The 20571-nt window shown below is 52.5% G+C and overlaps 1 long non-coding RNA gene across 1 annotated transcript; it reads right to left on the minus strand.

Moving 5' to 3' along the window:
• Window positions 1-3313: 3313 nt before the first annotated feature.
• LOC111548834 lies at window positions 3314-5900 on the minus strand. Its single transcript, XR_002733525.1, has 2 exons — window positions 5740-5900; window positions 3314-3806 (listed from the first exon to the last, which is right to left on the minus strand). It is a non-coding gene; the product is annotated as an uncharacterized LOC111548834 (long non-coding RNA).
• Between the last annotated feature and the right edge of the window lie 14671 nt (window positions 5901-20571).

A 20571-nucleotide genomic window follows, 5' to 3' on the forward strand; every position in this document is an offset into this window, starting at 1 on the left:
TAAGTTCCACATCACTTTGTCCCCATCCTCAAGCCCTCCTCCCTTTATTCGTGGTCATGCTGTTCAACCATCGTTCTTACCTCCGCTCTGGACAAAGCCTCGGCCTCCTCCCCAGTTTCCTGCCAGGATGGCGGGTCCCTCTGCAAACTACGCCCAGCCCAGCGCTGTCTGAGCCCCAGATCTGTCCCCAAACCCCCAGTCTAGGGGCCTCCTGCCCAGTGTCACGGTCAGCAGTGCGGAGGGCCTGCATCCTTACACAAATGCCAAGCGTAGGGGGCCAGGGCCTTGGAGGTCTTGAGACCCCACCTCTCCCTGCCTGCTCGCAGGAAGGGAGGGACTGAGCCGCCTTGGCCCCTGTCCGGCCCTCCGCGCATCTCGCTGAATCTCGGTCTCTCCCCACCTCTCCTTCGTGTCCCAGACTCTCCAGTCCCGGCCTCTCCGGTTCTCTCCCGGTCTCGGGCTCCGTTTCTCCGTCTCTCTCCCTCCCGAGGCCCCCTCCCCAGCCGGGCGGGGTAGATCGCTCCGTAAATAGGCGGATGGCCCGGGGCGCTGCGGGCGCAGACACTCGTTTTTAGAGCCGGTAATTGACTCCTTTCAGTTGATAATTCATGGCTTGCATATGCGCTTTAATGCGGGCGCCCCGGGAGGCGCGGCAGGCGGGGCGGGAGCGGGGCGCGGGCCTGCGCGGCCGCCCGTCCGTCCGTCCGTCCGTATACGCGGGAGACGTGGGCGCTCCCACCCGGGCTGCCTGCCCAGCGCTCCCGAGGCTGCGCGCGACGGAAGGGGCGTGTGCTGGGTGGGACGCAAAGGCCGGGCGGTCCCTGGGCGGCGCGGGGCCTACTGACCGGTCCTTCGAACTGAATGCGGGCGGGGGCATGCGGGCACCCCTTCCCCATGCAGCCAAAGGGGAAACTGAGGTTCAGAAAGGGGATAGGTCTTACTTAGGCAGAAACGAGATCAGAATTCAAGACCCCCTTCCCGGAACGTCCTAGTCAGGGCCCTTAGCTCCAGCTTTTCTAGAGCTCCTCACCCTGAGAATGCTCCTGTTTCTCAACTAAATGCCTCCGCTGGAGTGACCCACCCTGTTGCTCTCTCACAGGCAGCGCACGAGGCACCGCATGAGGGGCTGGCTCTTCCCCGTGAAATCTGGGCACAGACACCCAGACGTGAACAGGTCCCTCACCCCACAGCGACTGGGAAGCTGGGGCCTGAGTCCCTCCCACCTGCTCCCTCGGCTTCTGAGGGTCTGTGTCATCCTTCTGCTGGGCAGACGTTATCTTCAGCCCCGTGTTACAGATGCTTAGAGAAGCCGGAGACTTGCACAATTTCTCAGAGGAAAGAGAGTAAGAACCTGGACCCGTGTGTACCCGGACCAAGCCCTCTATGGTGGAAGGAATAGGAGTGGGAAGGGGAGGAGGAGACATATGGTCCAGGAAGTTCCATATGTACCCACACATGGACCTCAAAGAGGCCCCCATATCACGACAGCAAATGACATCCACAGTCACAGATCACGGAGTGATTTCAGATGAAGATGGTGCTGGCAGGTAGTTGTCAGGAGTCAGAGGTTAGGGGTCACACTGAAGCTGGCGCTGGAGGTGGGGAGGAAGGAGGTTGTTGACTCCAAACATCAGCTCAGGAGACACTAGAGAAAGCCCAGGCCGAAAAGAAGTCTGCGCCTAGGATAGGGCTTCCCATTTATTCAGTCCTTCGAGCCGGTATCTGCCACCCCTTTTCCCCAGGCTAATTCCAGCCAAAAGAGAATTCTACCTCCTACATCTTAAAATCTGCAAATATTTAACCTAAAGCCAAAGTGCCTGGCTAATTCCTGCATCCCTCTATCTCTGTCCCTCCACTCGTTAGTTTCCCCCATCAGCGCAATGGAGTTTGAGCAAAGGATCTCACTGGAGACTTCGCAGCGACAGTGGGTCTGAGAGCAGAGGGCAAGGGCTGTCTGGGCCTTGTGAAGCTCAATGCTGCCCCCTGGTGCCCAGAATGCCGCAGCCAGCAATGAGATGCAGGAAGAAGAGGCATGAGACACCTGAGATCTCCCACCTTTTCCAAGCTACTCAGACCTGGTACAGGGCAGGGAAGACAGGGCACCAGCCCTATTAACCCCATCTGAGGGGAAACTCTGAAGCTCCCTCTCCTGCAGAGATCTCAGACTCTGTGGTAGAGTTGATGTGGGGGGACAGGTGACGTCAGCAATAGCCCTGTCCATCCTGCACCTGGATACCTCAAGTGGTTCCTTCTATGGGAGACAGAGGCAGGGTTGCCCCCTCTGCTGTGCAATTCCTGGGGTCTTCATCTGAGTTAAATTATTTTAAGTCAGGCTTTTTTCTGCCTGAAATTTCACATTTGTGTTCAGAGGGGGTACTCAAAAAATGTAGCATGGATGGATGAATTCCATTCCTTTGCATTGTCTTCAGAAGGTCTGTGCTATCAAGCACAGGGAAAAGTGAGTTCATTAATTTGCATAGTTGGCGGAAGTAGGGCTACAAAGAGGAATGGGATGGGGGAAGGGAGAGATTTGATGGGAGGAGGATCTCAAGAGAGTTCAGATGAAGGGAAAATAATGGGGGGGGCGGGTTATGTTGGAGGGATCAGGAAAGGCTTTCTGGAGGAAGTGGTATTTGATACAGGGTTTGAAGGACAGAGAAGACAGCAATGGGCTCCAGGTGGAGGGAATAGTCTGAACAGCGACACGGAGCCAGAAGAAGCATAAGGTGGGCTTGTGCTGGTGAGAAGGCTGCGGTTTGAGGCAACGGGAGGAGGCAGTGCCGTGGTGGAGCCATGGGAGACGGGGCTATGGAGGATCCTGGAGACATGCTTATGTCAGACCAAGGAATTGGTGTTTTGCGGCAAAAGCACTGAACTGTGAGCCAGGGGTCTAGGTCCTAAACCAAGCTCCACTATAACTGGGTTCCACTGTCTCAGCCTTGCTCTCCGGCGCCCTCTCCAGACGTCAGTGGGAATCATGGCAAGTTCTTAATGAGGGCAGTGCCTAGAAATCACAGCTCACAGAATGGTCACACTGGTAGGTACCACAGACCTTATCAAATCTAACCCCCTCAATCTGAAACTCAGATGAGGAAACTCAGGTCCAGAGAGATGAAGGAACTTCCCAGCATCACACAGCAAGTCAGGGACAGAGCCAGGACTTGGACCCAGATCTCCAGCCTCTTTGTTTGGGGCTCTTTCCCCACTACAGTCTGGGGTAGCACCAGGGGGACTGAATTGGAGGAAAGCAGCTGGAGGCAGAAGACCTCCAGGAGGTTACAGCCTCACCCAGACCAGAGATTATGAGGCCACGGCCAGTCAGAAAATGTTTATTGAGCTCCTCATGCTGCTCCCCATCCTGGGCCCATCTGAGGAATACTGAACATCCATGCAGAGGGACCAACAAATGAAAGGAACCTGGTGGGGTTCCAGAAGGAGACATGAGGAGGACATGGTATTCATGAGAAGGAAGGGGCATCAGGAGGACACTTGGGTAAGGAGCTACAGGAGTAACACCAAGAAAATGTATACAAGGTCTCGCTATGTTGCCCAGGTTGTTCTCAAACTCATGGCAAGTGATCTGCCAGCCTCTGCCTTCCGAACTGCTGGGATTACAGATATGAGCCACCACAACCAGCCCCATGTTTCTTGAGCTGTTACTCCGTTAAAGGAGCCTGTCACTTGGGCCCCCTCTGATTCTTGACCAAGGTGTCCACCTCCTTCATGAACCGGAGACACAGCTCCTCTTCCCATGGCAAAGCAATGCACTGCACAGTCACTGGAAGCCCGACGGATCCTCTTACTGCCTGCCAGGAGAGGTCGGGAACTCAGAGCCTGCTTTCTGCTCCCAGGCCCCTTGCCTGGCTCTGTTCATCACCCCTACTCTGGGTCTCTGTACCAAGGGTTGGTCTAGGTGATGCTTTAGTCCAAACATCCCTTTCCCAATCGATATTAAGGTAAAGATGACCTAGCTCTCAGAACTCCAGGCTTCCTCAGCTCTTGGTGAAACCTGAAAAGACTGTTCTGATTTTATTGTCCATAGTTCTCCAGGGTTCACATGTAAAACTTGCTCCCTGTGCAGAATGCTGATGATAATGATGAAAGAAAAAGCCGAGCATCTACCCAATGTTCAAGCAAAAGAAAGAAGAGTGTGCTAATCCCTGATCCATAGCCTGGTTACCCTTCCACAGTAAAAGCATTGCCTTGGCCCAAAACAGGCCCAGGAACATGGGGGCTAAGCCTGAGTCCCTGCCACGAAATCCAAACATCCTTTTAGGAATTCAAACCTGTTTTCTTTGCCTTCTGATGATATCATTTGAGGCCTTATTTGCCTTTGTCTCTGGAGTCAGATCAACTCCTTCAAGTCCTAGCTCCTCCACTTCAACTGGCTATGTGGCTTTGGCCCTGTCCCTTAATCTGTCTGTGCCTCCATTTTCCTCATTTAAAAAACCTCACAGGAGAGTTATGGAATTTAATGATTTAATATTTATACACAGCACTTTTAAACAGCTCCTGGAACAGAGTAAGTGCTCAAGACACATGAGATAGTGTCATTATTGTTATTTTCTCAGAATTCAGGTCAGCAGTTCCACTGGGTAACTCTAGCACTAAAATCAATTTCCAGAAAAAGTAAGTTACTTAATGTCTGACTCAGATACGTGCATATGTTTCAGAGTCAGCCTCTTTCTCTTCCTCTATCTCCTTCTCTCTCTCACCAAAGTCAGGTGTGTTATTTTAGACCCTGCAGTTAAATATTTGGTAATATTTTCTTTCATGAAACCACCTTTGACTTACTAATCATAGTATTTAATGAACACTTCCTACACATAAGACCTTATGCAAATTGCTTCATTCTCTTTTTCAAATTAATTAACCTTTAGCACAACCCTACAAAGTAGATGTTTTTATTCCCATTTTCCTGGTGAAGAAGCAGAGGTCCCAAGAGAGGTCATATTCAGAGCAGATACACAGTAAGCTCATAACCAGTGGCTTTTGCCCTGCTCTGCCCTCCCTGCCTCGGAGATCATTTTTACCTATGGCAATGCAAAGAAGGCCAGGCGCAATGGCTCACACCTCTAATCCCAGCACGCTGGGAGGCCGAGGCAGGCGGATCACTTGAGGCCAGAAGTTTGAGATCAGCCTGGCAAACATGGTGAAACCCCGTCTCTACTAAAGTTACAAAAATTAGCCGAGCGTGGTGGTGTATGCCTGTAGTCCCAGCTACTTGGGAGGCTGAGGCAGGAGAATCACTTGAACCCAAGAGGCAGAGGTTGCAGTGAGCTGAGATTGTGCCACTGCACTCCAGCCTGGGCGACAGAGCAAGACTCTATCTCAAAAAAGGAGAAGGAGAAGGAGGAGGAGGAGGAAGGAGGAGAAGGAGGAGGAGGAAGGAGAAGGAGAAGGAAGAAGAAGAGGAAGAGGAAGAAGAGGAAGAAGAAGAAGAAGGAGGAGGAGGAGGAAGAAGAAGAGGAGGAGGAGGACGAGGACGAGGAGAAAGAAGAAGAACAATAACAAAGAAAACCACTGGTTTTGCAAAGTTTTCTCCCCCGACATGGGTGGGGCTGTCATGAAGGTCAAATGATGTGTCCTCAGGGTTGGGGTGAAACTAGCATAAGTGCCGAAGGGTAAACACCAGCCCCGCCCTACTCTCTCCACCACCACCCGCCACGGGCCCCAACCCGGATAGAACCAGCCCTGGTTAGTCCCCGCTGCGGGAGAGGCTCGGAGAAGGAAACTGACCTCCAAGAAATTTTTGTCAGAACTGTCTCCGTAGTACCCCTTGTAGAAGGCCAGTTCCCCCTCGTCCTGACAGGCACCACGCCCGCGGGAAAGTCCAGGAGGTTGTACAGGGTCATGTAAGACTGGCTTTCTGCAGGAAGATCCAGATAAGCCCAGGAAATCGTCGGCGCAGACTCAGGTGCGGAAGAATGTGGGTGGGCGCCCCCTCCCGGTCCTTCTGGGAACTTCAGCGCTCTGGGCTCGGAGTAGCCAGTTTGCGTCAGGAGTCATCTTGACAATGGCCTCTGGCTCTCCCCAGGGTGAAGGGAAGGAGGGAATCTGCATTGCAGAAGCCTTACTTAGTGCCAGGCACTGTGCTGGCCTCATCACATTGCTGATTCCTTGAATCTTCTCCACTCCGTGAGGTGGGGATTACTATTGACTGTGTACAAGTGAGGAAATCGAGGTGGCAGGATTAGGGCCTTTTCCAAGGCTACACAGCTAGTGGATGGCAGAGGATTCAGCCCATGCCTTCCTGTGCACCGTACTTCAAGATAGTAGGGGTGTACAGCGCCACCTGGAGTTGAAAGGACAGCTTTTCTGCAGCAGCCAGCAGTGTGTAGGGAGAATCAGGCGTGGGATGCGCCTTTGGCTAGCCACGGTGGGGGGACCCAGGAGGACGTGTTCTTAAGGTCAGGGGAGAGGAGTCAGGTTCGGATTTGGAACTGAGTTTCATCCTGCCTTGGGCAGCACCTTGGAGACCAGCACCTGTGCATGGGACCCAGGGATGGCCCAGATACTACCCTGTCCTGAGCCCATGTTTTGGGCAGCCTGGGCTGAAGACACCTTTTGAAGTGAGGCAGCAGAGAACATGTTAAGAGTTAAATGGATGGGCAGGGCACGGTGGCTCACGCCTGTAATGCCAGCACTTTGGGAGGCTGAGGTGGGTGGATCACCTGAGGTTGGGAGTTCAAGACCAGCCTGGCCAACATGGCACAACCGTGTCTCTACTAAAAATACAAAAATTAGCCAGGCATGGTGGTGCACACACCTGTAATTCCAGCTACTTCGGAGGCTGAGGCAGGAGAATTGCTTGAAACCAGGAGGCAGAGGAGGTTGCAGTGAGTCAAGATTGTGCCACTGCACTCCAGCCTGGGTGACAGACCAAGACTCTGTCTCAAAAAAAAAAAAAAAAAAGGAGTAAATGGATGTGCTAAGTGGAAGAAGCCAAACACAAAAGCTTCATACCCTTTGATTCTATTTGTATGAAATTCTAGAAAAGGCAAAACTATGGTGACAGCAGATCGGTGGGTGCTGGGGTTAGGGATAGAGTGAACTGCAGAGACATGAGGGAAATTTGGGGGTGATGGAATATATATCCTATAAATTCTAAAAATATATCCTGTATTTCTGATTATAGTGGTGGTTATACAACTGTATACATTTGTCAAAATTCATCAAATTACACTTAAAATTGGTGAATTTTATTGCGTGTGAATTATACTTCCATACAGTTCAAAGTGAATGGAAATTGCTAACAGGTACAAGTTTTCCTTTCAGGGTGACAGAAATGTTCAGACATTTTATAATGGTGGTGGTTGCACAACATTTTGAAATACTAAAAACCACTTAATTGTACACTTTAAAATGGTGAATTTGTGTTATCTTTTATCTCAATTTAAGAAATATTTTTAAAAAGTGAATGGAGACAGAGAGCAAGATTATAGAGGCTGGGGTAGGACTCAGGAGTCCTGGACTCCCAGTCTCAACCCCACCAGGACCCACTGTGCTAGGGAGGAGGAGCCTATATAGAAGGCAGAGCCCAGAACTGGCACCAGCAGCACATCCAGGTCCGGGGACCTCCACTTGGCTATGAACTCTTGCTGGTATTCCTGCAGGGACAGTGAGGGGTGGGAAGGGTAGGACCAGCAGGGGTCACTGTTTGCCAGACAAGGTCAGATGCTGCCAGGCAGCACCGAGTTGCACACCAGGAGAAAGTCTCAGGCTATGAGCTTCGGCCTGAGATACCTGTGGAGGTTCAGGGTCTTCCCAGGGACAGAGGTGAAGGAATGGGAAGCTGAATCTCAGGTCACAAGGATTTGTGGACAATGCTCTAGGGAGATGGACTAGAATAACTTCTGAGGTCACCAAGCGCCCCCACCCAGGTCCAGCTGGGCCTCCTCTGCAGGCCAGGCCATAACTCTGACCACTCAGGGCACTACCCAGGTGTCTGTAGCCCCGGCTCCAACAGCCCCTCAAGGTCTTCCCAGGCATGCATTACCTCCACTGCTGTGTGCTGCTCCCAGTTTCTTGGGTGTCCTGAAAGGCCGAGGAAGAATCTGAGAAATTCAAAGGTCAGCATGGGAGGGACCCCTTTTATACAAATGGGGACATGGCACCCAAGGCCTCAGTGCACGCTGCAAATCAACTGATGGGATGGGAGTGACCCTGTGTCTTGTCCCCTGGCCAAGACATCTTGCCTGCCCAAGGTCCCCAAGAGCACACATCCTCTAGTCAATCCACCCCTCATTCCACCAGTCGCAGGAACTCAGGGGCTCCCTCAAAGGCCACAGGCTCCTTACCCTAATCTGTGAGGCACCCAGTTAGCCCTCAGGCCACTCCACCCCAATTCTGCCCAGCATCTCAACACCAACCCCACCAGACCAAGCCCAACAGCAAACCCAAGCCCATACCAGAATCCTCTCCCAACCTCATCTCTAACCCTAACTCTAGCCCCACCCCAACTCCAGCCTCAGTCCCAACCCACTTCCAAATCTATCTTTGCCCCAACCCCAACCCAAACCGACTGCAACACCAACCTCAGTCTTAAGCCCAACCCCAAATAAAACCTAATCTCAACTTCAGCCCCACACTTTACCTCAACCTAGCTTAGCCTTAATTCAGAATTTTTTTTTTTCCTTGAGACAGAGTCTCTCTCTATCACCCAGGCTAGAGTGCAGTGGCACCATCTTGGCTCACTGCAACCTCCACCTCCTGGGTTCAAATGATTCTCATACCTCAGCCTCCCGAGTAGCTGGGATACAGGCACATGCCATCACACCTGCTGATTTTTGTATTTTTAGTAGGGACAGGTTTCATCATGTTGTCCTGGCTGGTCTTGAACCCCTGGCCTCAAGTGATCCTTCCCGTTCGGCCTCCCAAAGTGCTGGGATCATAGGCATGAGCCACCACACCCGGCGTTAATTCAGATCTTAACTCCAAATCAAGTCCCAACACCAATCAAAAGTCTCAATATAATGCTAATGTCAGGCATGATCTTAAAACCCTAATTAAAGTCCAAAATCTAAATAGTTCCCCCTCTAAGTGGACACCAACTCTAGCCACATGCCCCTCCTCAATTCCCACCATCCCATGGACAACCATTGTGGGTAAAAGCTGGCCCTAGGGAGACTCACCCCACTCCACAAATCTCTTCAAGATGCTGGCTAGTTCGGGGATCCTAGAGGGGGATGAGATGGTGAGTTCAACTTCAGAACCCACAGGGAAACAGCCAGCCTGCCCAGGAGGGGGTCCAAGAAGGGTGGCATGAATCAACACACTGACATGGAACCCCCAATCCTCAACAAGCCTATACCACTTCACCAAGCCCTGAGCTTCTCCAAGCTCACACCAGCCCTGCAGCCCTCCAAATGCCCTTCCCCCTTTCTGAGCCTCCTCTCTGAAACCCCCTCCCCTCTCTGTGAGCACCCTACTCTTTTAGCCCCATCCCCTTCTTTCACTATTTTTTTAAATTAATTTTTTTTTTTAGATAGAGTCTTACTTGTCACCCAAGCTGGAGTGCAGTGCACAATCTCAGCTCACTGCAGCCTTGACTTTCCGAGCTCAAGCAATCCTCCCACCTCAGCCTCCTGAGTAGCTGGGACCACAGGCATGCACCACGATGCCCAGCTAGTTTTTTTGTTGTTGTTATTGTTGTTTGTTTTTCTATTCTCTTTAGAGAATGGAGTGTCACTGTGTTGCCCAGGCTGGTCTCAAACTCCTGGGCTCAAGTGATCTTCCTACCTTGGCCTCCCAAAGTACTGGGATTACAGACATGAGCCACCGTCTACCCAGTCCTTCATTCTTCTTCCCCATTTTGAACCCCTCTCAGAGCTACCACCATTCTCTGGGCTTCATCCTCCTCTCTGACCCCACTTCCTCTCCTTCTGTGGGCTCCCTCTGCTTTCTGAGCCCCTCCTACTCCCTGTGCCCCTGCCCTTCCAAAGCCCTCCCTGACCAGGGCCCGCATTTACTATATACCTTGGGAACCAGGGCAAGAAACACTTGACAGGGTCTGGCAGGCAGAGCTGGTTGATCATGCCCTGTATGCTGGGATCCACAATGTCCCCCTCTCTGAGGAACCAGTCACAGATGGGTCAATCACAGCCTTTAGCCAATGGCCTGCCCCCACAGCCAACCAACTTCCACTCCGTAGACAAGAAGAAGGCCAAACCCAAAGATGCACTTCTGCTCTCAGCCCTACCCCCGGAACAGGTGCATCCTAAAGGCAGGCACAGTGGGTGGCTTGCTGCATAAGGTCACACTGTTAGCCAGAGGCATCCCAACCCAGGCCCCCAGTTTCCCTCCTGGGACTCAGGTTGGCTCCAGCCCCCTCCCCTACCTTGTTTCCACCATGCCCCACCCCTGAGTCCCAGCAGATAACGTACAGCTTCTCTAGAAGAGTGGCCCCTCCATCAGTAAACATCCCCCCTGCATATAAGTCTTTAATGGCATACTCTGCCCAAGGGATGGAGAAGGGGATAACCTGGGGAGGCAGAGGCAGAGTCAGGATCCGGAGCTTCCCCAACCCTGCCTGGTTCTCTGTCTCTGTATCCCTCAAGATTTCAAGAGGGATGCCACATCATCTCGTGCATCTCCGTCCAGCTCAGTGCCTCAGCATGCATGGGAGGCCTGTGTCACTGGTCGCTCTCCTGCCACCCCACTCCCTCACCCCACACACAGATGCGACAGAACAGAATGAGAGCAGGCCTCATTTCCTTCATGTTTCACTGTGATCCAGCCAGCATGCCAAGTGCTTTATCTATGGAACCACATTTAATCTCCACAGCCACCCCATTGGGTAGAAAACAAGCCCAGGGAATTTAAAAGGCTACCACAAGATCACATCGTAGAATCTCAAAGGGGAAGTGAGGCCAGGACAAGCCACTGGAGGCAGGGGAGGTAGGGGTAGGGCTAGGGTGGTGATTTTGGAGACAGAAAGCTCCTTACGGCCCCTTGATGGAGGCAACAGAGACCCAAGCTAAAAGAATTACAGGAGTGAGTTTCTGAATCTCCACCCCTGAAGGAAGAAGACATAAAAGCTTGATGCCTTCCTTACAGGGTAGGGCTCACCCTATCCCCACCTCCACCCCATCAGTCTTCTCCAGGAAGCATAGGGGGACCACAACTATCTCAGCATCTCAAACTCAGATGTAGCCACTTTTGTCTCCAAGGATGTCCCTGCCCAGCATCCTCGCACTGGCCCGGCCTCTCTCTCACCCAGGACCAGGTGAAACTATCTGGTGTCATGCATCCTGGAGCAGCCAAGAGGTGAGCTGCACAGCCCTGGCCATGCTAGGGAATGGCTGGATATAACCATCTGATTCATAGTAGCCGATTCGAAGGGGCCGGTTACTGGTGTAAACCTGGGGGCACAAGGGGCTGGGTGGAGCTCGGAGGAGAGATGGGGCTGGGGACAAGGTGGCCCCACTGTCTCTAGGAACCAGACTTTAAGGGCAGGGCCTTGGTCTACAGCTGTCCTCACCAAGGGGGGAATCCACGTGGACACCCCAAGACCCCCTGGGAGCCTCCCTATATACTCTCCAGGCTCTAGGTGCTCTGGGGAACCCCCTGGAAGAAGGAGAAATAGATGCGATGGGTGATTGGGTGGATGAGGTGGATAGTAGATAGATGGTAGACAGACTCCTGGGTGGGTGGGTGGATGTATGTATGAGATGGTGGGTAGCTGGGTGGGCAGAGGGTTGAATGCATATGTGGGTGAGTGGATGAATGGATAGTTGGAGTTGAGTGGGTGGGCAGGTGAGTAAGTCATGCATAGACAAAAATATCTTTAAGCTAGAGAAATGTTAGGAGAAGATGAGGATGGAGATCAATAGGGGCAAATACCCAGACTAGGGTCTGGGGCGGAGGGCCCCTACTCCTAGGAAGTGGGGTGCTGCCGGAAAGGCTGCCACCCCTCACCCATCACACACTGCATGTTTGTAGGGGCAAATCATGGATGATATACAATGATCTCAGGTTGATAATGCTAGGAGGGGTGTAGGGAATCGGAGGAACAAACATTGCCAGGAGGTAGACAGAAACTGCCCTATGGAGAGGGTTCTGCTGGGTTCAAAGCCAGCTCTACCAGTTACTAACTACATGATCATAGGCAAGTCATTTCACTTCCCCTCAGCCTCCCCAGCTGTAAATGGGAGGAGCACTGCTCATTCTGTTGAGTGTTAGGATGAAACACATTGAGCCTGGCATACAGCTGGTATAAGCAAATGTTGTTGAATGAATTAACGAATAAATGAAGGCTGCTGTAGACAGAAGGGTGTGGAGTGATCTCCCAGCCTAACCTCTTTATTGTACTGATGGGGAGGCTAAGGCTGAGAGAAGAGATGTGACTTGGCCAGGGTTACCTAGAGGGTTAAAAGCCCAGCTTAACTGGATGCCACATCCTCTGAACCACACTTGCTGAGTATTCTGCCTGCATGGGTTGAGTATATGGTACTGGAGGCCCTCTTTGGGGGCACTTACAGCTATGGCTCCAGATAGCCAAGAGGCCAAAGCAGCTGGCGTCCAGCAGGGGCAGGAAACAAACTGGACTGAGCATGTGGGCTTCTCACTCACTGCAGCCTGGGGTGGGTAAGGGGGTCTTCACCTGGGAAGGTAAGATGGCAGATAGGTCAGGGAGGAATGATGGTAGGGGGCAAGGAAACTCCCAGGTCTGCTCTCCCACCTGGCTTACCTCCTCCCTGAAGGGCATCCAGGGCACAGTGGGGTCCAGTCGGTACATGTCTTCACTCAGCAGGGTTCGCAGGCACAGCGCCAGGCTCTCCACATCCCGGGCCATGGGGCCCGCCACTGTGGTCGCTGCACAAAGAGGAGGGGAGAGAAACAGGCACCTCTCATTTTGTTTGTTTGTTGTTGTTGTTGTTGTTTGAGACGAAGTTTTTCTCTGTCACCCAGGCTGGAGTGCAGTGGCATGATCTCTGCTCACTGCAACCTCCGCCTCCTGGGTTCAAGCGATTCTCCTGCCTCGGCCTCCCCAGTAGCTGGGATTACAGGTGCCCGCCACCACACCTGGCTAATTTTTGTATTTTTAGTAGAGACGGGGTTTCACCATGTTAGCCAGACTGGTCTCGAATTCCTGACCTCAAGTCATCCGCCCGCCTCAGCCTCCCAAAGTCCTGGGATTACAGGTGTGAGCCACCGCACCCAGCCAGCACCTCTCATTTGTTCTGCCCTGGGCATCCCAACTGCCTGGCCTCAGAGGGTGGGTTCCAGGGTCATGGTCAAGACAAAGGAAGAGATTAAAGCTAGATAGCAGGACAGAAGCCCTTCTCAGAGGACCAAGAGTCACTGGACAAGGGGAGGCCGGGTGGGAACCACGCAGTCTCTCTCCCAGTCATCATCTGTGGGGCTGATCTGTCTGGAGATATAAGCTGAGCGAAATGTCCTTGTGAGAAAGATTGGCAGGTTCATCTTTAAATGGGGTGACCACAGGCACAGACCAGGACTTACCCAATTTTTTCCCCTTGATGGCAGAGGCAATTCCAGTGTAGCTGCAAAACACTCCCACAGCTCAGCATCCACCCAGGAGGCTTGAGCTCCCCCAGGGTGCAGCCCAGAAAAATAGGAGCTGCTTCAACCTTCTGTGACTCTCTACTGCTCACAGCATAAAGTCTGATCTCTTTGACTGCCTTTCAAGGCTCTAACTCTCCATGGCTTCCCCTTCTAGCCCTTCCACATGTGCATATTGCTGCAGGCAAAGTCAGCCACTTACACACTATCTTACAGCCTTCTAGACGCCACATCATCTCTGCATGTCCAGCCCTCAAAACCACGCTCAAATGCTGCCTCCTCCAGGAATCCTTCCCTTCCCTTGACCTGCTCTGAAAGTCAAGAGTATAAGCTTTTAATAAATCTCTGTTGAAGAAAATGTCAGCTTCCTCTTGTGCATTCCCGCAAGCTCTGACCCTCTCTTAGAGACCTGATCACTTTCTGACTAAGTCATTTCTGTATCTAAGGGCACAGCAGGGGCAGGGGCAGGGGCTGGGTCCAAGAGTGTCTGTGTCCCCAGTATAGGTGCCATGTTGTGGGTACACAGAGTGGGGTTGAGAGATGGGTGGATGCATGCATCCATACACGATGAATGGGTGGGTGGGTGGGTGGGGGGATGGATGGATGGATGGATGGAGAGATACAAATGTGGATTGATAGATGGATGGATACACGAATGGATGGATGGAAAGATGGATGGATAAATAAATGGTTGGAAGGAAGGGTGTGTGTAAGTTTTTCAAGGGCTGAGATATTTGTTTATTTTATGCACTGAAGTAACCCAAGTAGCTAGTACCCAAGGAGCTGTTATGTCTGACACAGTAAATACTCAATAAAAATCTTTTAAATAAATAGTCGATGAATGGTAAAATTAATTGATGGGTAGGGACTGAGATGATGACCACATGGTAGTTGAATGGATGACAGACGGATAGATAGATAAATGGACAGATTGATGAGTGAGTAAGAGAAGGGGTATGTGAATGGAGAGTTGTATTGACTAATGAATTAATGAACTGATGGGTTAATGAGTGGAAGGTCATTAATTACTTCTATATTAATTACATTGCTGCTGCCTGGACAAAACATGGTATGTTTGGCATGGCTACTGTAGGAGTTATTTGAAGCCCTCCTATCCACTTCCCCTACTACTGAGCTGGGTAGATGAAAGTTGATGGGAGGAGCAGACCCCTCTACTTCCCCTAGTTCCTCTAGGCAGGTCCAAGCCCACCCCCCCACCACCATCAATGAGTACCTGAGGCAGGAACCTGTGCTCCAGAGGCCATAAACACCACAGAAGCTGGCTGATATGCAGATGCTGTCACCTGTGTCAGTACCCATGTCTAGGATGGACCCTCTTTCTGCCAGCAGAGCTCCCTCTCCCCCTGAGGAGCCCCCACATGTCTTCTTTAAGTTCAGTGGGTTCAACGTCTGGCCATAGATGGGGTTGCCGCACTCAAAGCTAAGGGAAGCAGAAGAAAAGGAGCTGAGGGTGAAAGCCTCGCTGGGCAGACCCCTCTCCATATGGGGGCCAACCACCCTCCAGAGTCGACCCCAGGGCCTCCTGGGCTCCATGAGCTCCTCCCTAAGGCTGAGGTGTCCTGGTCTCCCTTCCAGCTGGAGTGAGGGGCCGCTGCTGCAAGAAAGACCAAGATCAGACACCAGCCATGACTCAGTATCAGGACCAAAGAGCCCACCGCTCTGCCGTCAGAAGTGAGAACATGTTCCTCACGAAACACAGATGCTCTACAGGCTGAGTAGGGAAGGGAGAGAATAAGTGATGGGGAGAACAATCAAAGAGAGAAGCCTGGATAGAAATAGAACAATTTGAAAGAGAAACTGGGATAGAAACAGAGTGTAGCTTTACAGAACCTTGGAGCCCGAAGGACCCTTACAGACTGTGGAGTCCATCCACAGGTTCTACGATAAAGGAATTCAGCCCCGGGGACAGAAAGGGCTGGCCCAAGAACTCTGGTCTCTGAAGTCTGCATGACTAGCCCCCTCCTCGCCCTCTGCCCTGAAATGGGACTTTAAAGAGCTGTTTCAGCCCTGGGCTCATCCCAGCCCAGATCCCAGCTAGCCCGCTTCAGAGACCTGAGCAGCGTCTGTGGGATGTTGGTCTTAACAAAGGGGATGGCTCCTTGGGCCTTGAGCACTTTCACAATGACCCCGTCCTCGGTTGCAGGCTTCTCCAGGAACTGGGCCAGGAGGCAAGTAGAGTCATGGCCCTGCAGGGAAGGAACATTACCTCCAGCCATGAGGGTCAAGGAGGAACCACCCAGCTGGCTGATTTTCAGCCCCACTCCACCCCGACTCACACACACTCTCACACCCTTGGGGACACAAGCACAGCACTTGACAGATGGCAAAAGAGTGTGGTGGCTGGGCCGGGCGCGGTAGCTCAAGCCTGTAATCCCAGTACTTTGGGAGGCCGAGACAGGCGGATCACAAGGTCAGGAGATGGAGACCATCCTGGCTAACACGGTGAAACCCCGTCTCTACTAAAAAATACAAAAAACAAGCCAGGCGAGGTGGCAGGCGCCTGTAGTCCCAGCTACTCGGGAGGCTGAGGCAGGAGAATGGCGTAAACCCGGGAGGCAGAGCTTGCAGTGAGCTGAGATCCGGCCACTGCACTCCGGCCAGGCGACAGAGCAAGACTCCGTCTCAAAAAAAAAAAAAAAGGGTGGTGGCTGAGAATTTGGGGTTTGGAGCCCAAATTCTGGGTTTAAATCAGTTTGCCACTTCTTAGCTGTGCAGTTTTAAATGACTTGCCCAGTATCACACACTGAGCTCCCCAGTGTCACACACCGAGCTCCAGGCTGGTGGCACAAGCGTGCATATGCACATTCATGTGCATGTACACCCCATGCTCACCATGCAATCACAGGTGTCCTTGAGGCTCATGGGGACCTCATAGAGAAGGCCTCTCTCGCTCTTCTTAAGCTTCTTTAATGCCTGCAGTTCCTCCTTACATTCCCCCAGGAAATCCATCAGGCAGTTCACCTCCTGGTGCACCTTCAGTGCCTGAACAACAGTGAAGACAGCAGACAACAGCCCCAGGTGAGGACAGGACCAAAGCACGGCACTTGGTTGCTCTGGCCCCTCCTACCACCCTGAGGTGACTGTGGCATGTGCCACCTCATAAGTCAGTGGCAGAGTTACACCTGCCCCCCACTCCTCTGTGTAAAACAATGGCAGGTTACATCCCCCACTCCAGCCCAGAGCCCCTGGCTTGGACCGTGTGCCCTGGCCACCACCTGCTCAGAGGATGCTCTCCAGACTCAGCTCTTCAGTCTGAAGCTGCTGGGCCAGCTCTGCCAGGGGCAGCTCCAGGATTGGCTGGGGGTCCAGGTCTGGCTCCTGCAGAGATGAGATGGAGTGGGCAGATTTCAAAGATGGACCCGCTAAGGGCCACTCCCACACACTCCACATGACACCCCATACTCCCCTACACACACAACTGCACACACGTCCGTGTCGCTCAGTACATGTTCCGGCACTCATGCTTAGCACTGAAAACATCTGCTGTGTCTCCAGGTGGTCATGAAAACCCTCCAAGGGCATGATGTTCTCCTCTGCCTCTGCCCCCAGTGGCCAGCCCAGGGCCTGGCATGGAGAGGGGCCTGCCCCTTCATGCTGCTCTTCAGAAGGGTCACAGCTGGAGTGGGGGTGACTCCACTCATGACATCATGAGACTAGAGGTTATGGAAGTGAAGTTCAGCCCACGTGGGTGGCAAGAGAGTTGGCATCATCTTGGCCGTGGCCTTGGTCAGCTGGGTAACTGGAGATGGACCCCTGCCCCTCCCATGGCCTAGGTTTCCTCAGAGAGGGAAGGACTAGGAGTCAATCCTGAGTCAGCCCCTCAGCTGCTCTGAGCCCTGTCCTTCAGGATATGAGGGGAGGCCTGATCCCAGCCCCTCAGAACCGCGGTCCTGGGCGGGTGTGACATGACAAAGGTCTAGCACACAGCAGGCACTCAGGAAGGCAAAGTTCTCTTCCTCTCGCCCCTCTCAGCTCTGGTTGAGACCCCGATGCCTCCAAGCTGGAGTATGGGTTGGGCAGGAAGATGTCACAGTGGGTTTTTCTTAGTCTTGGAGGTGGGAGAAGGTGGAGGCAAATAAATTTCCCTGGGAGGTTAGGATCCTTTGGCTCCAGTCTGCCCTCTTTCGTTCCTCAGATCACCCAGTCCTCCCCTCTGCACTGCGCCCCTTCTCACCAAGGGCACGAAGACTTCTCGGTTACTAAATCTTATGGATTCAGGTTAGTCTTCATCTCATTCCTCAGCAGCGTCTGACACTTTCCCTCCCGAAGCTCTCTATGCCCCCGACTCTGCTGGCCTTCTCCCACCCTCAGGTGGCTCCTTCTCAGTTTCCTGAAGTGTTGGTGTTCCTCGGGGCGTGACCTTTTCTCTCCCTGCCTGCCCACTCTCCATGGGTGACCTCGGCAGCCAGGTGCACCCCAAGGATATGCAGACCACCTGTTTCTCTAACCTAGGCCTCTCTTCCTCCAGGACTCAGACCCCTTTACCTACCCACATATACACGGACTCCCCAGGACTCACCTTTTTACAGCCAAATCTGTTCTTCTTGAAATTCCCAATCGATGACATGCATGTCACCAAAGCAACGAACCTCAGAATCACCCTAGGTCCTCCCTCACATCCAAGTTCTGATAATAGTTACGCTAGCTAACATAATCATACTAGGATGTGTTCTAACACTTAATAGTGCCAGGCCCTATTCCAAACACTACATATAATCACTCATTGCCTATAATGAGTTTTGGGAGGCCGAGGTGGGAGGATTTCTTGAGGCCAGGAGTTCGAGGCTGCAGTGAGCTATGATCGTGCTGCTGCACTCCAGCCTGGGTGACAGATGAGACCCTGTCTCCAAGAAAATTGTAAATTAAAAATTTTAAATATATAATAACTCATATTACCCCTTGCAACAACCCTAAGAGGTAGGTCACACCGTTTTTTCGTTTCACAGCAGAAGACAACACTGAGGCACAGAGAGCTCCTCTTTGTCCAAGGATACACAGCCAGTAAGTGGCAGAGTTGGACCCAGGCAGTCCAACACCAGTGACCACATTCTTAACCACACGCACTGCCTGCAGGTGGTTCTGCTCCTTCATATCTCCCACCTCGGACCCTCAGGCCTCCTGCCTGCCTGAGGACCTCTCTCTGTTAGCTCATCGGCCTCCTCACTGGCCTCCTTGGCTTGGCCTCCACTCCTCCAACTCAACCTCTTCCCTGCAGCCTGGGCAATCCTTTTAAGATCTTACAAGGCCCACTCTGAAAATAGGTCCCAGTTGCCCTCAGGATAACATTGCAGCACCATTCTCACCAGCACCACTTGCAAAGCCTTCACCATAAACGTGTAACATAGGTTCCTGCTTCGATGTACACAATTCCCGTTGACCAAGTACTCAGAGTATCACTGTGGGACTGGGAACCCTTGGCTAAATGCTGTTATTACTGTTTCCATTTCCCCAGTGAAGGCAACTGAGACCCAGAAAGAATAACTCTCTTGCCCAAGGTCAGAGGACAGGGGAACCTGGGCTTAAACCCAGATCGTCCATATCTTAACCACTACCCTCTCCTGGCTCTTGGGGCATCCTGTGGAAGGGAGGCCTTTTAAGGAGCCAGCACCGGACCAGGCTCTTTCTCTGCTTGGGTCCAGTGGGCCTGTCTCTCTTGGCCTCCCCCATGCATGCTGCTCCAGCCACACTGCCCAGTCCCTCTCCTTGTTGTGCCTCAGCTCACAGCTCCCCTGCTGGTGTGCCACAGGGACTCTCAGGAGGGTCCAGACACAGACCGGTTGGACAGGGCTAGCATTCAGCCAGGATGCTCCGCCACAGCTATGCCAGTGGCTAAACTACTGAAACACGTCTGAGTCACTTGGCAAAAAGCTGTTCTGCCGGGCACCCCCACCACCCCAGTTGTCCTAGCCCCTCCCCGGGACTCCACCCTCTACACAGTCCAGCAAGTAAAGTTAATGCCCAGCCCAGCAAGGACCCTCTAGGCACAGGGACTGTGGAAGGCCAGCTTGGGTTCATCCCTTGCCCTGCACCCTCCAACCCTGAGGAGCCCTAGTGGGCCTTGCCAGGGACCTCCCTGCACTCACAGGTCCATGGATGCACCCCCAGAGACATCAGCAGCTTCACACCAGCCCCCATTTATCTATTTCTACCTGGAGAGAGGACACCCTGGTGGCACCCCCATGGGCAAGTGCCCATTGTGCTCCTCTGGGCCCCTGAGGCTAGTCCTCCCCCACAGCTGCCCTTGCATGGCCATATGTGGGGATGGCAGCCTCTAGGGGACTTTGACTCTCAGGGAGCTTGGGGAGAGGTGGGAAGAGCAGGCAAGGGCAGGGGTTGGAGGTGGCTAATGTGACCTCTGCAGATGGCTGCTGAGACCACAACAGGCGCTTCAGGGACCTGGGAGGAGAGAATATCACATCCATCTAATAGAACATATTCAGCTCACCCGAAATACCCACTCATCATGGACAACAACATTAGCTTCCTTCCTAAAGTGAAAACAATCACTTGTACAGACAGTCCCAACTTACCATGGTTCAGCTTACGATCTTTGACTTTACGGTAGGGCAAAAGCGATTGATACACATTCATTAGAAAGCAGTAAGAGGCCGGGCACAGTGGCTCATGCCTGTAATTCCAGCACTTTGGGAGGCCAAGGTGGGGGGGATCACCTGAGGTTAGGAGTTTGAGACCAGCCTGGCCAACATGGCAAAACCTTGTCTCTACTGAAAATACAAAAGTTAGCCGGCGTGGTGGTGCACACCTGTAATCCCAGCTACTCGGGAGGCTGAGGCAGGAGAATCTCTTGAACCTAGGAGGTGGAGCTTGCAGTGAGCTGAGATCGTGCCACTGCACTCCAACCTGGGCAATAGAGCCAGACTCCGTCTCAAAAAAAAAAAAAAAAAGAAAGAAAGAAAGAAAGAAAGAAAGAAAACAGTAAGATACTCTCTCAATTCTCAATGCTGGTCAGTGCCAGCAAGCCCAGCTCCCAGTCAGCCAAGAAATAACAAGGGAAACAGTGGA

The sequence above is a fragment of the Piliocolobus tephrosceles genome, chromosome 1, assembly GCF_002776525.5.
Source record: "Piliocolobus tephrosceles isolate RC106 chromosome 1, ASM277652v3, whole genome shotgun sequence".
NCBI lineage: Eukaryota > Metazoa > Chordata > Mammalia > Primates > Cercopithecidae > Piliocolobus > Piliocolobus tephrosceles.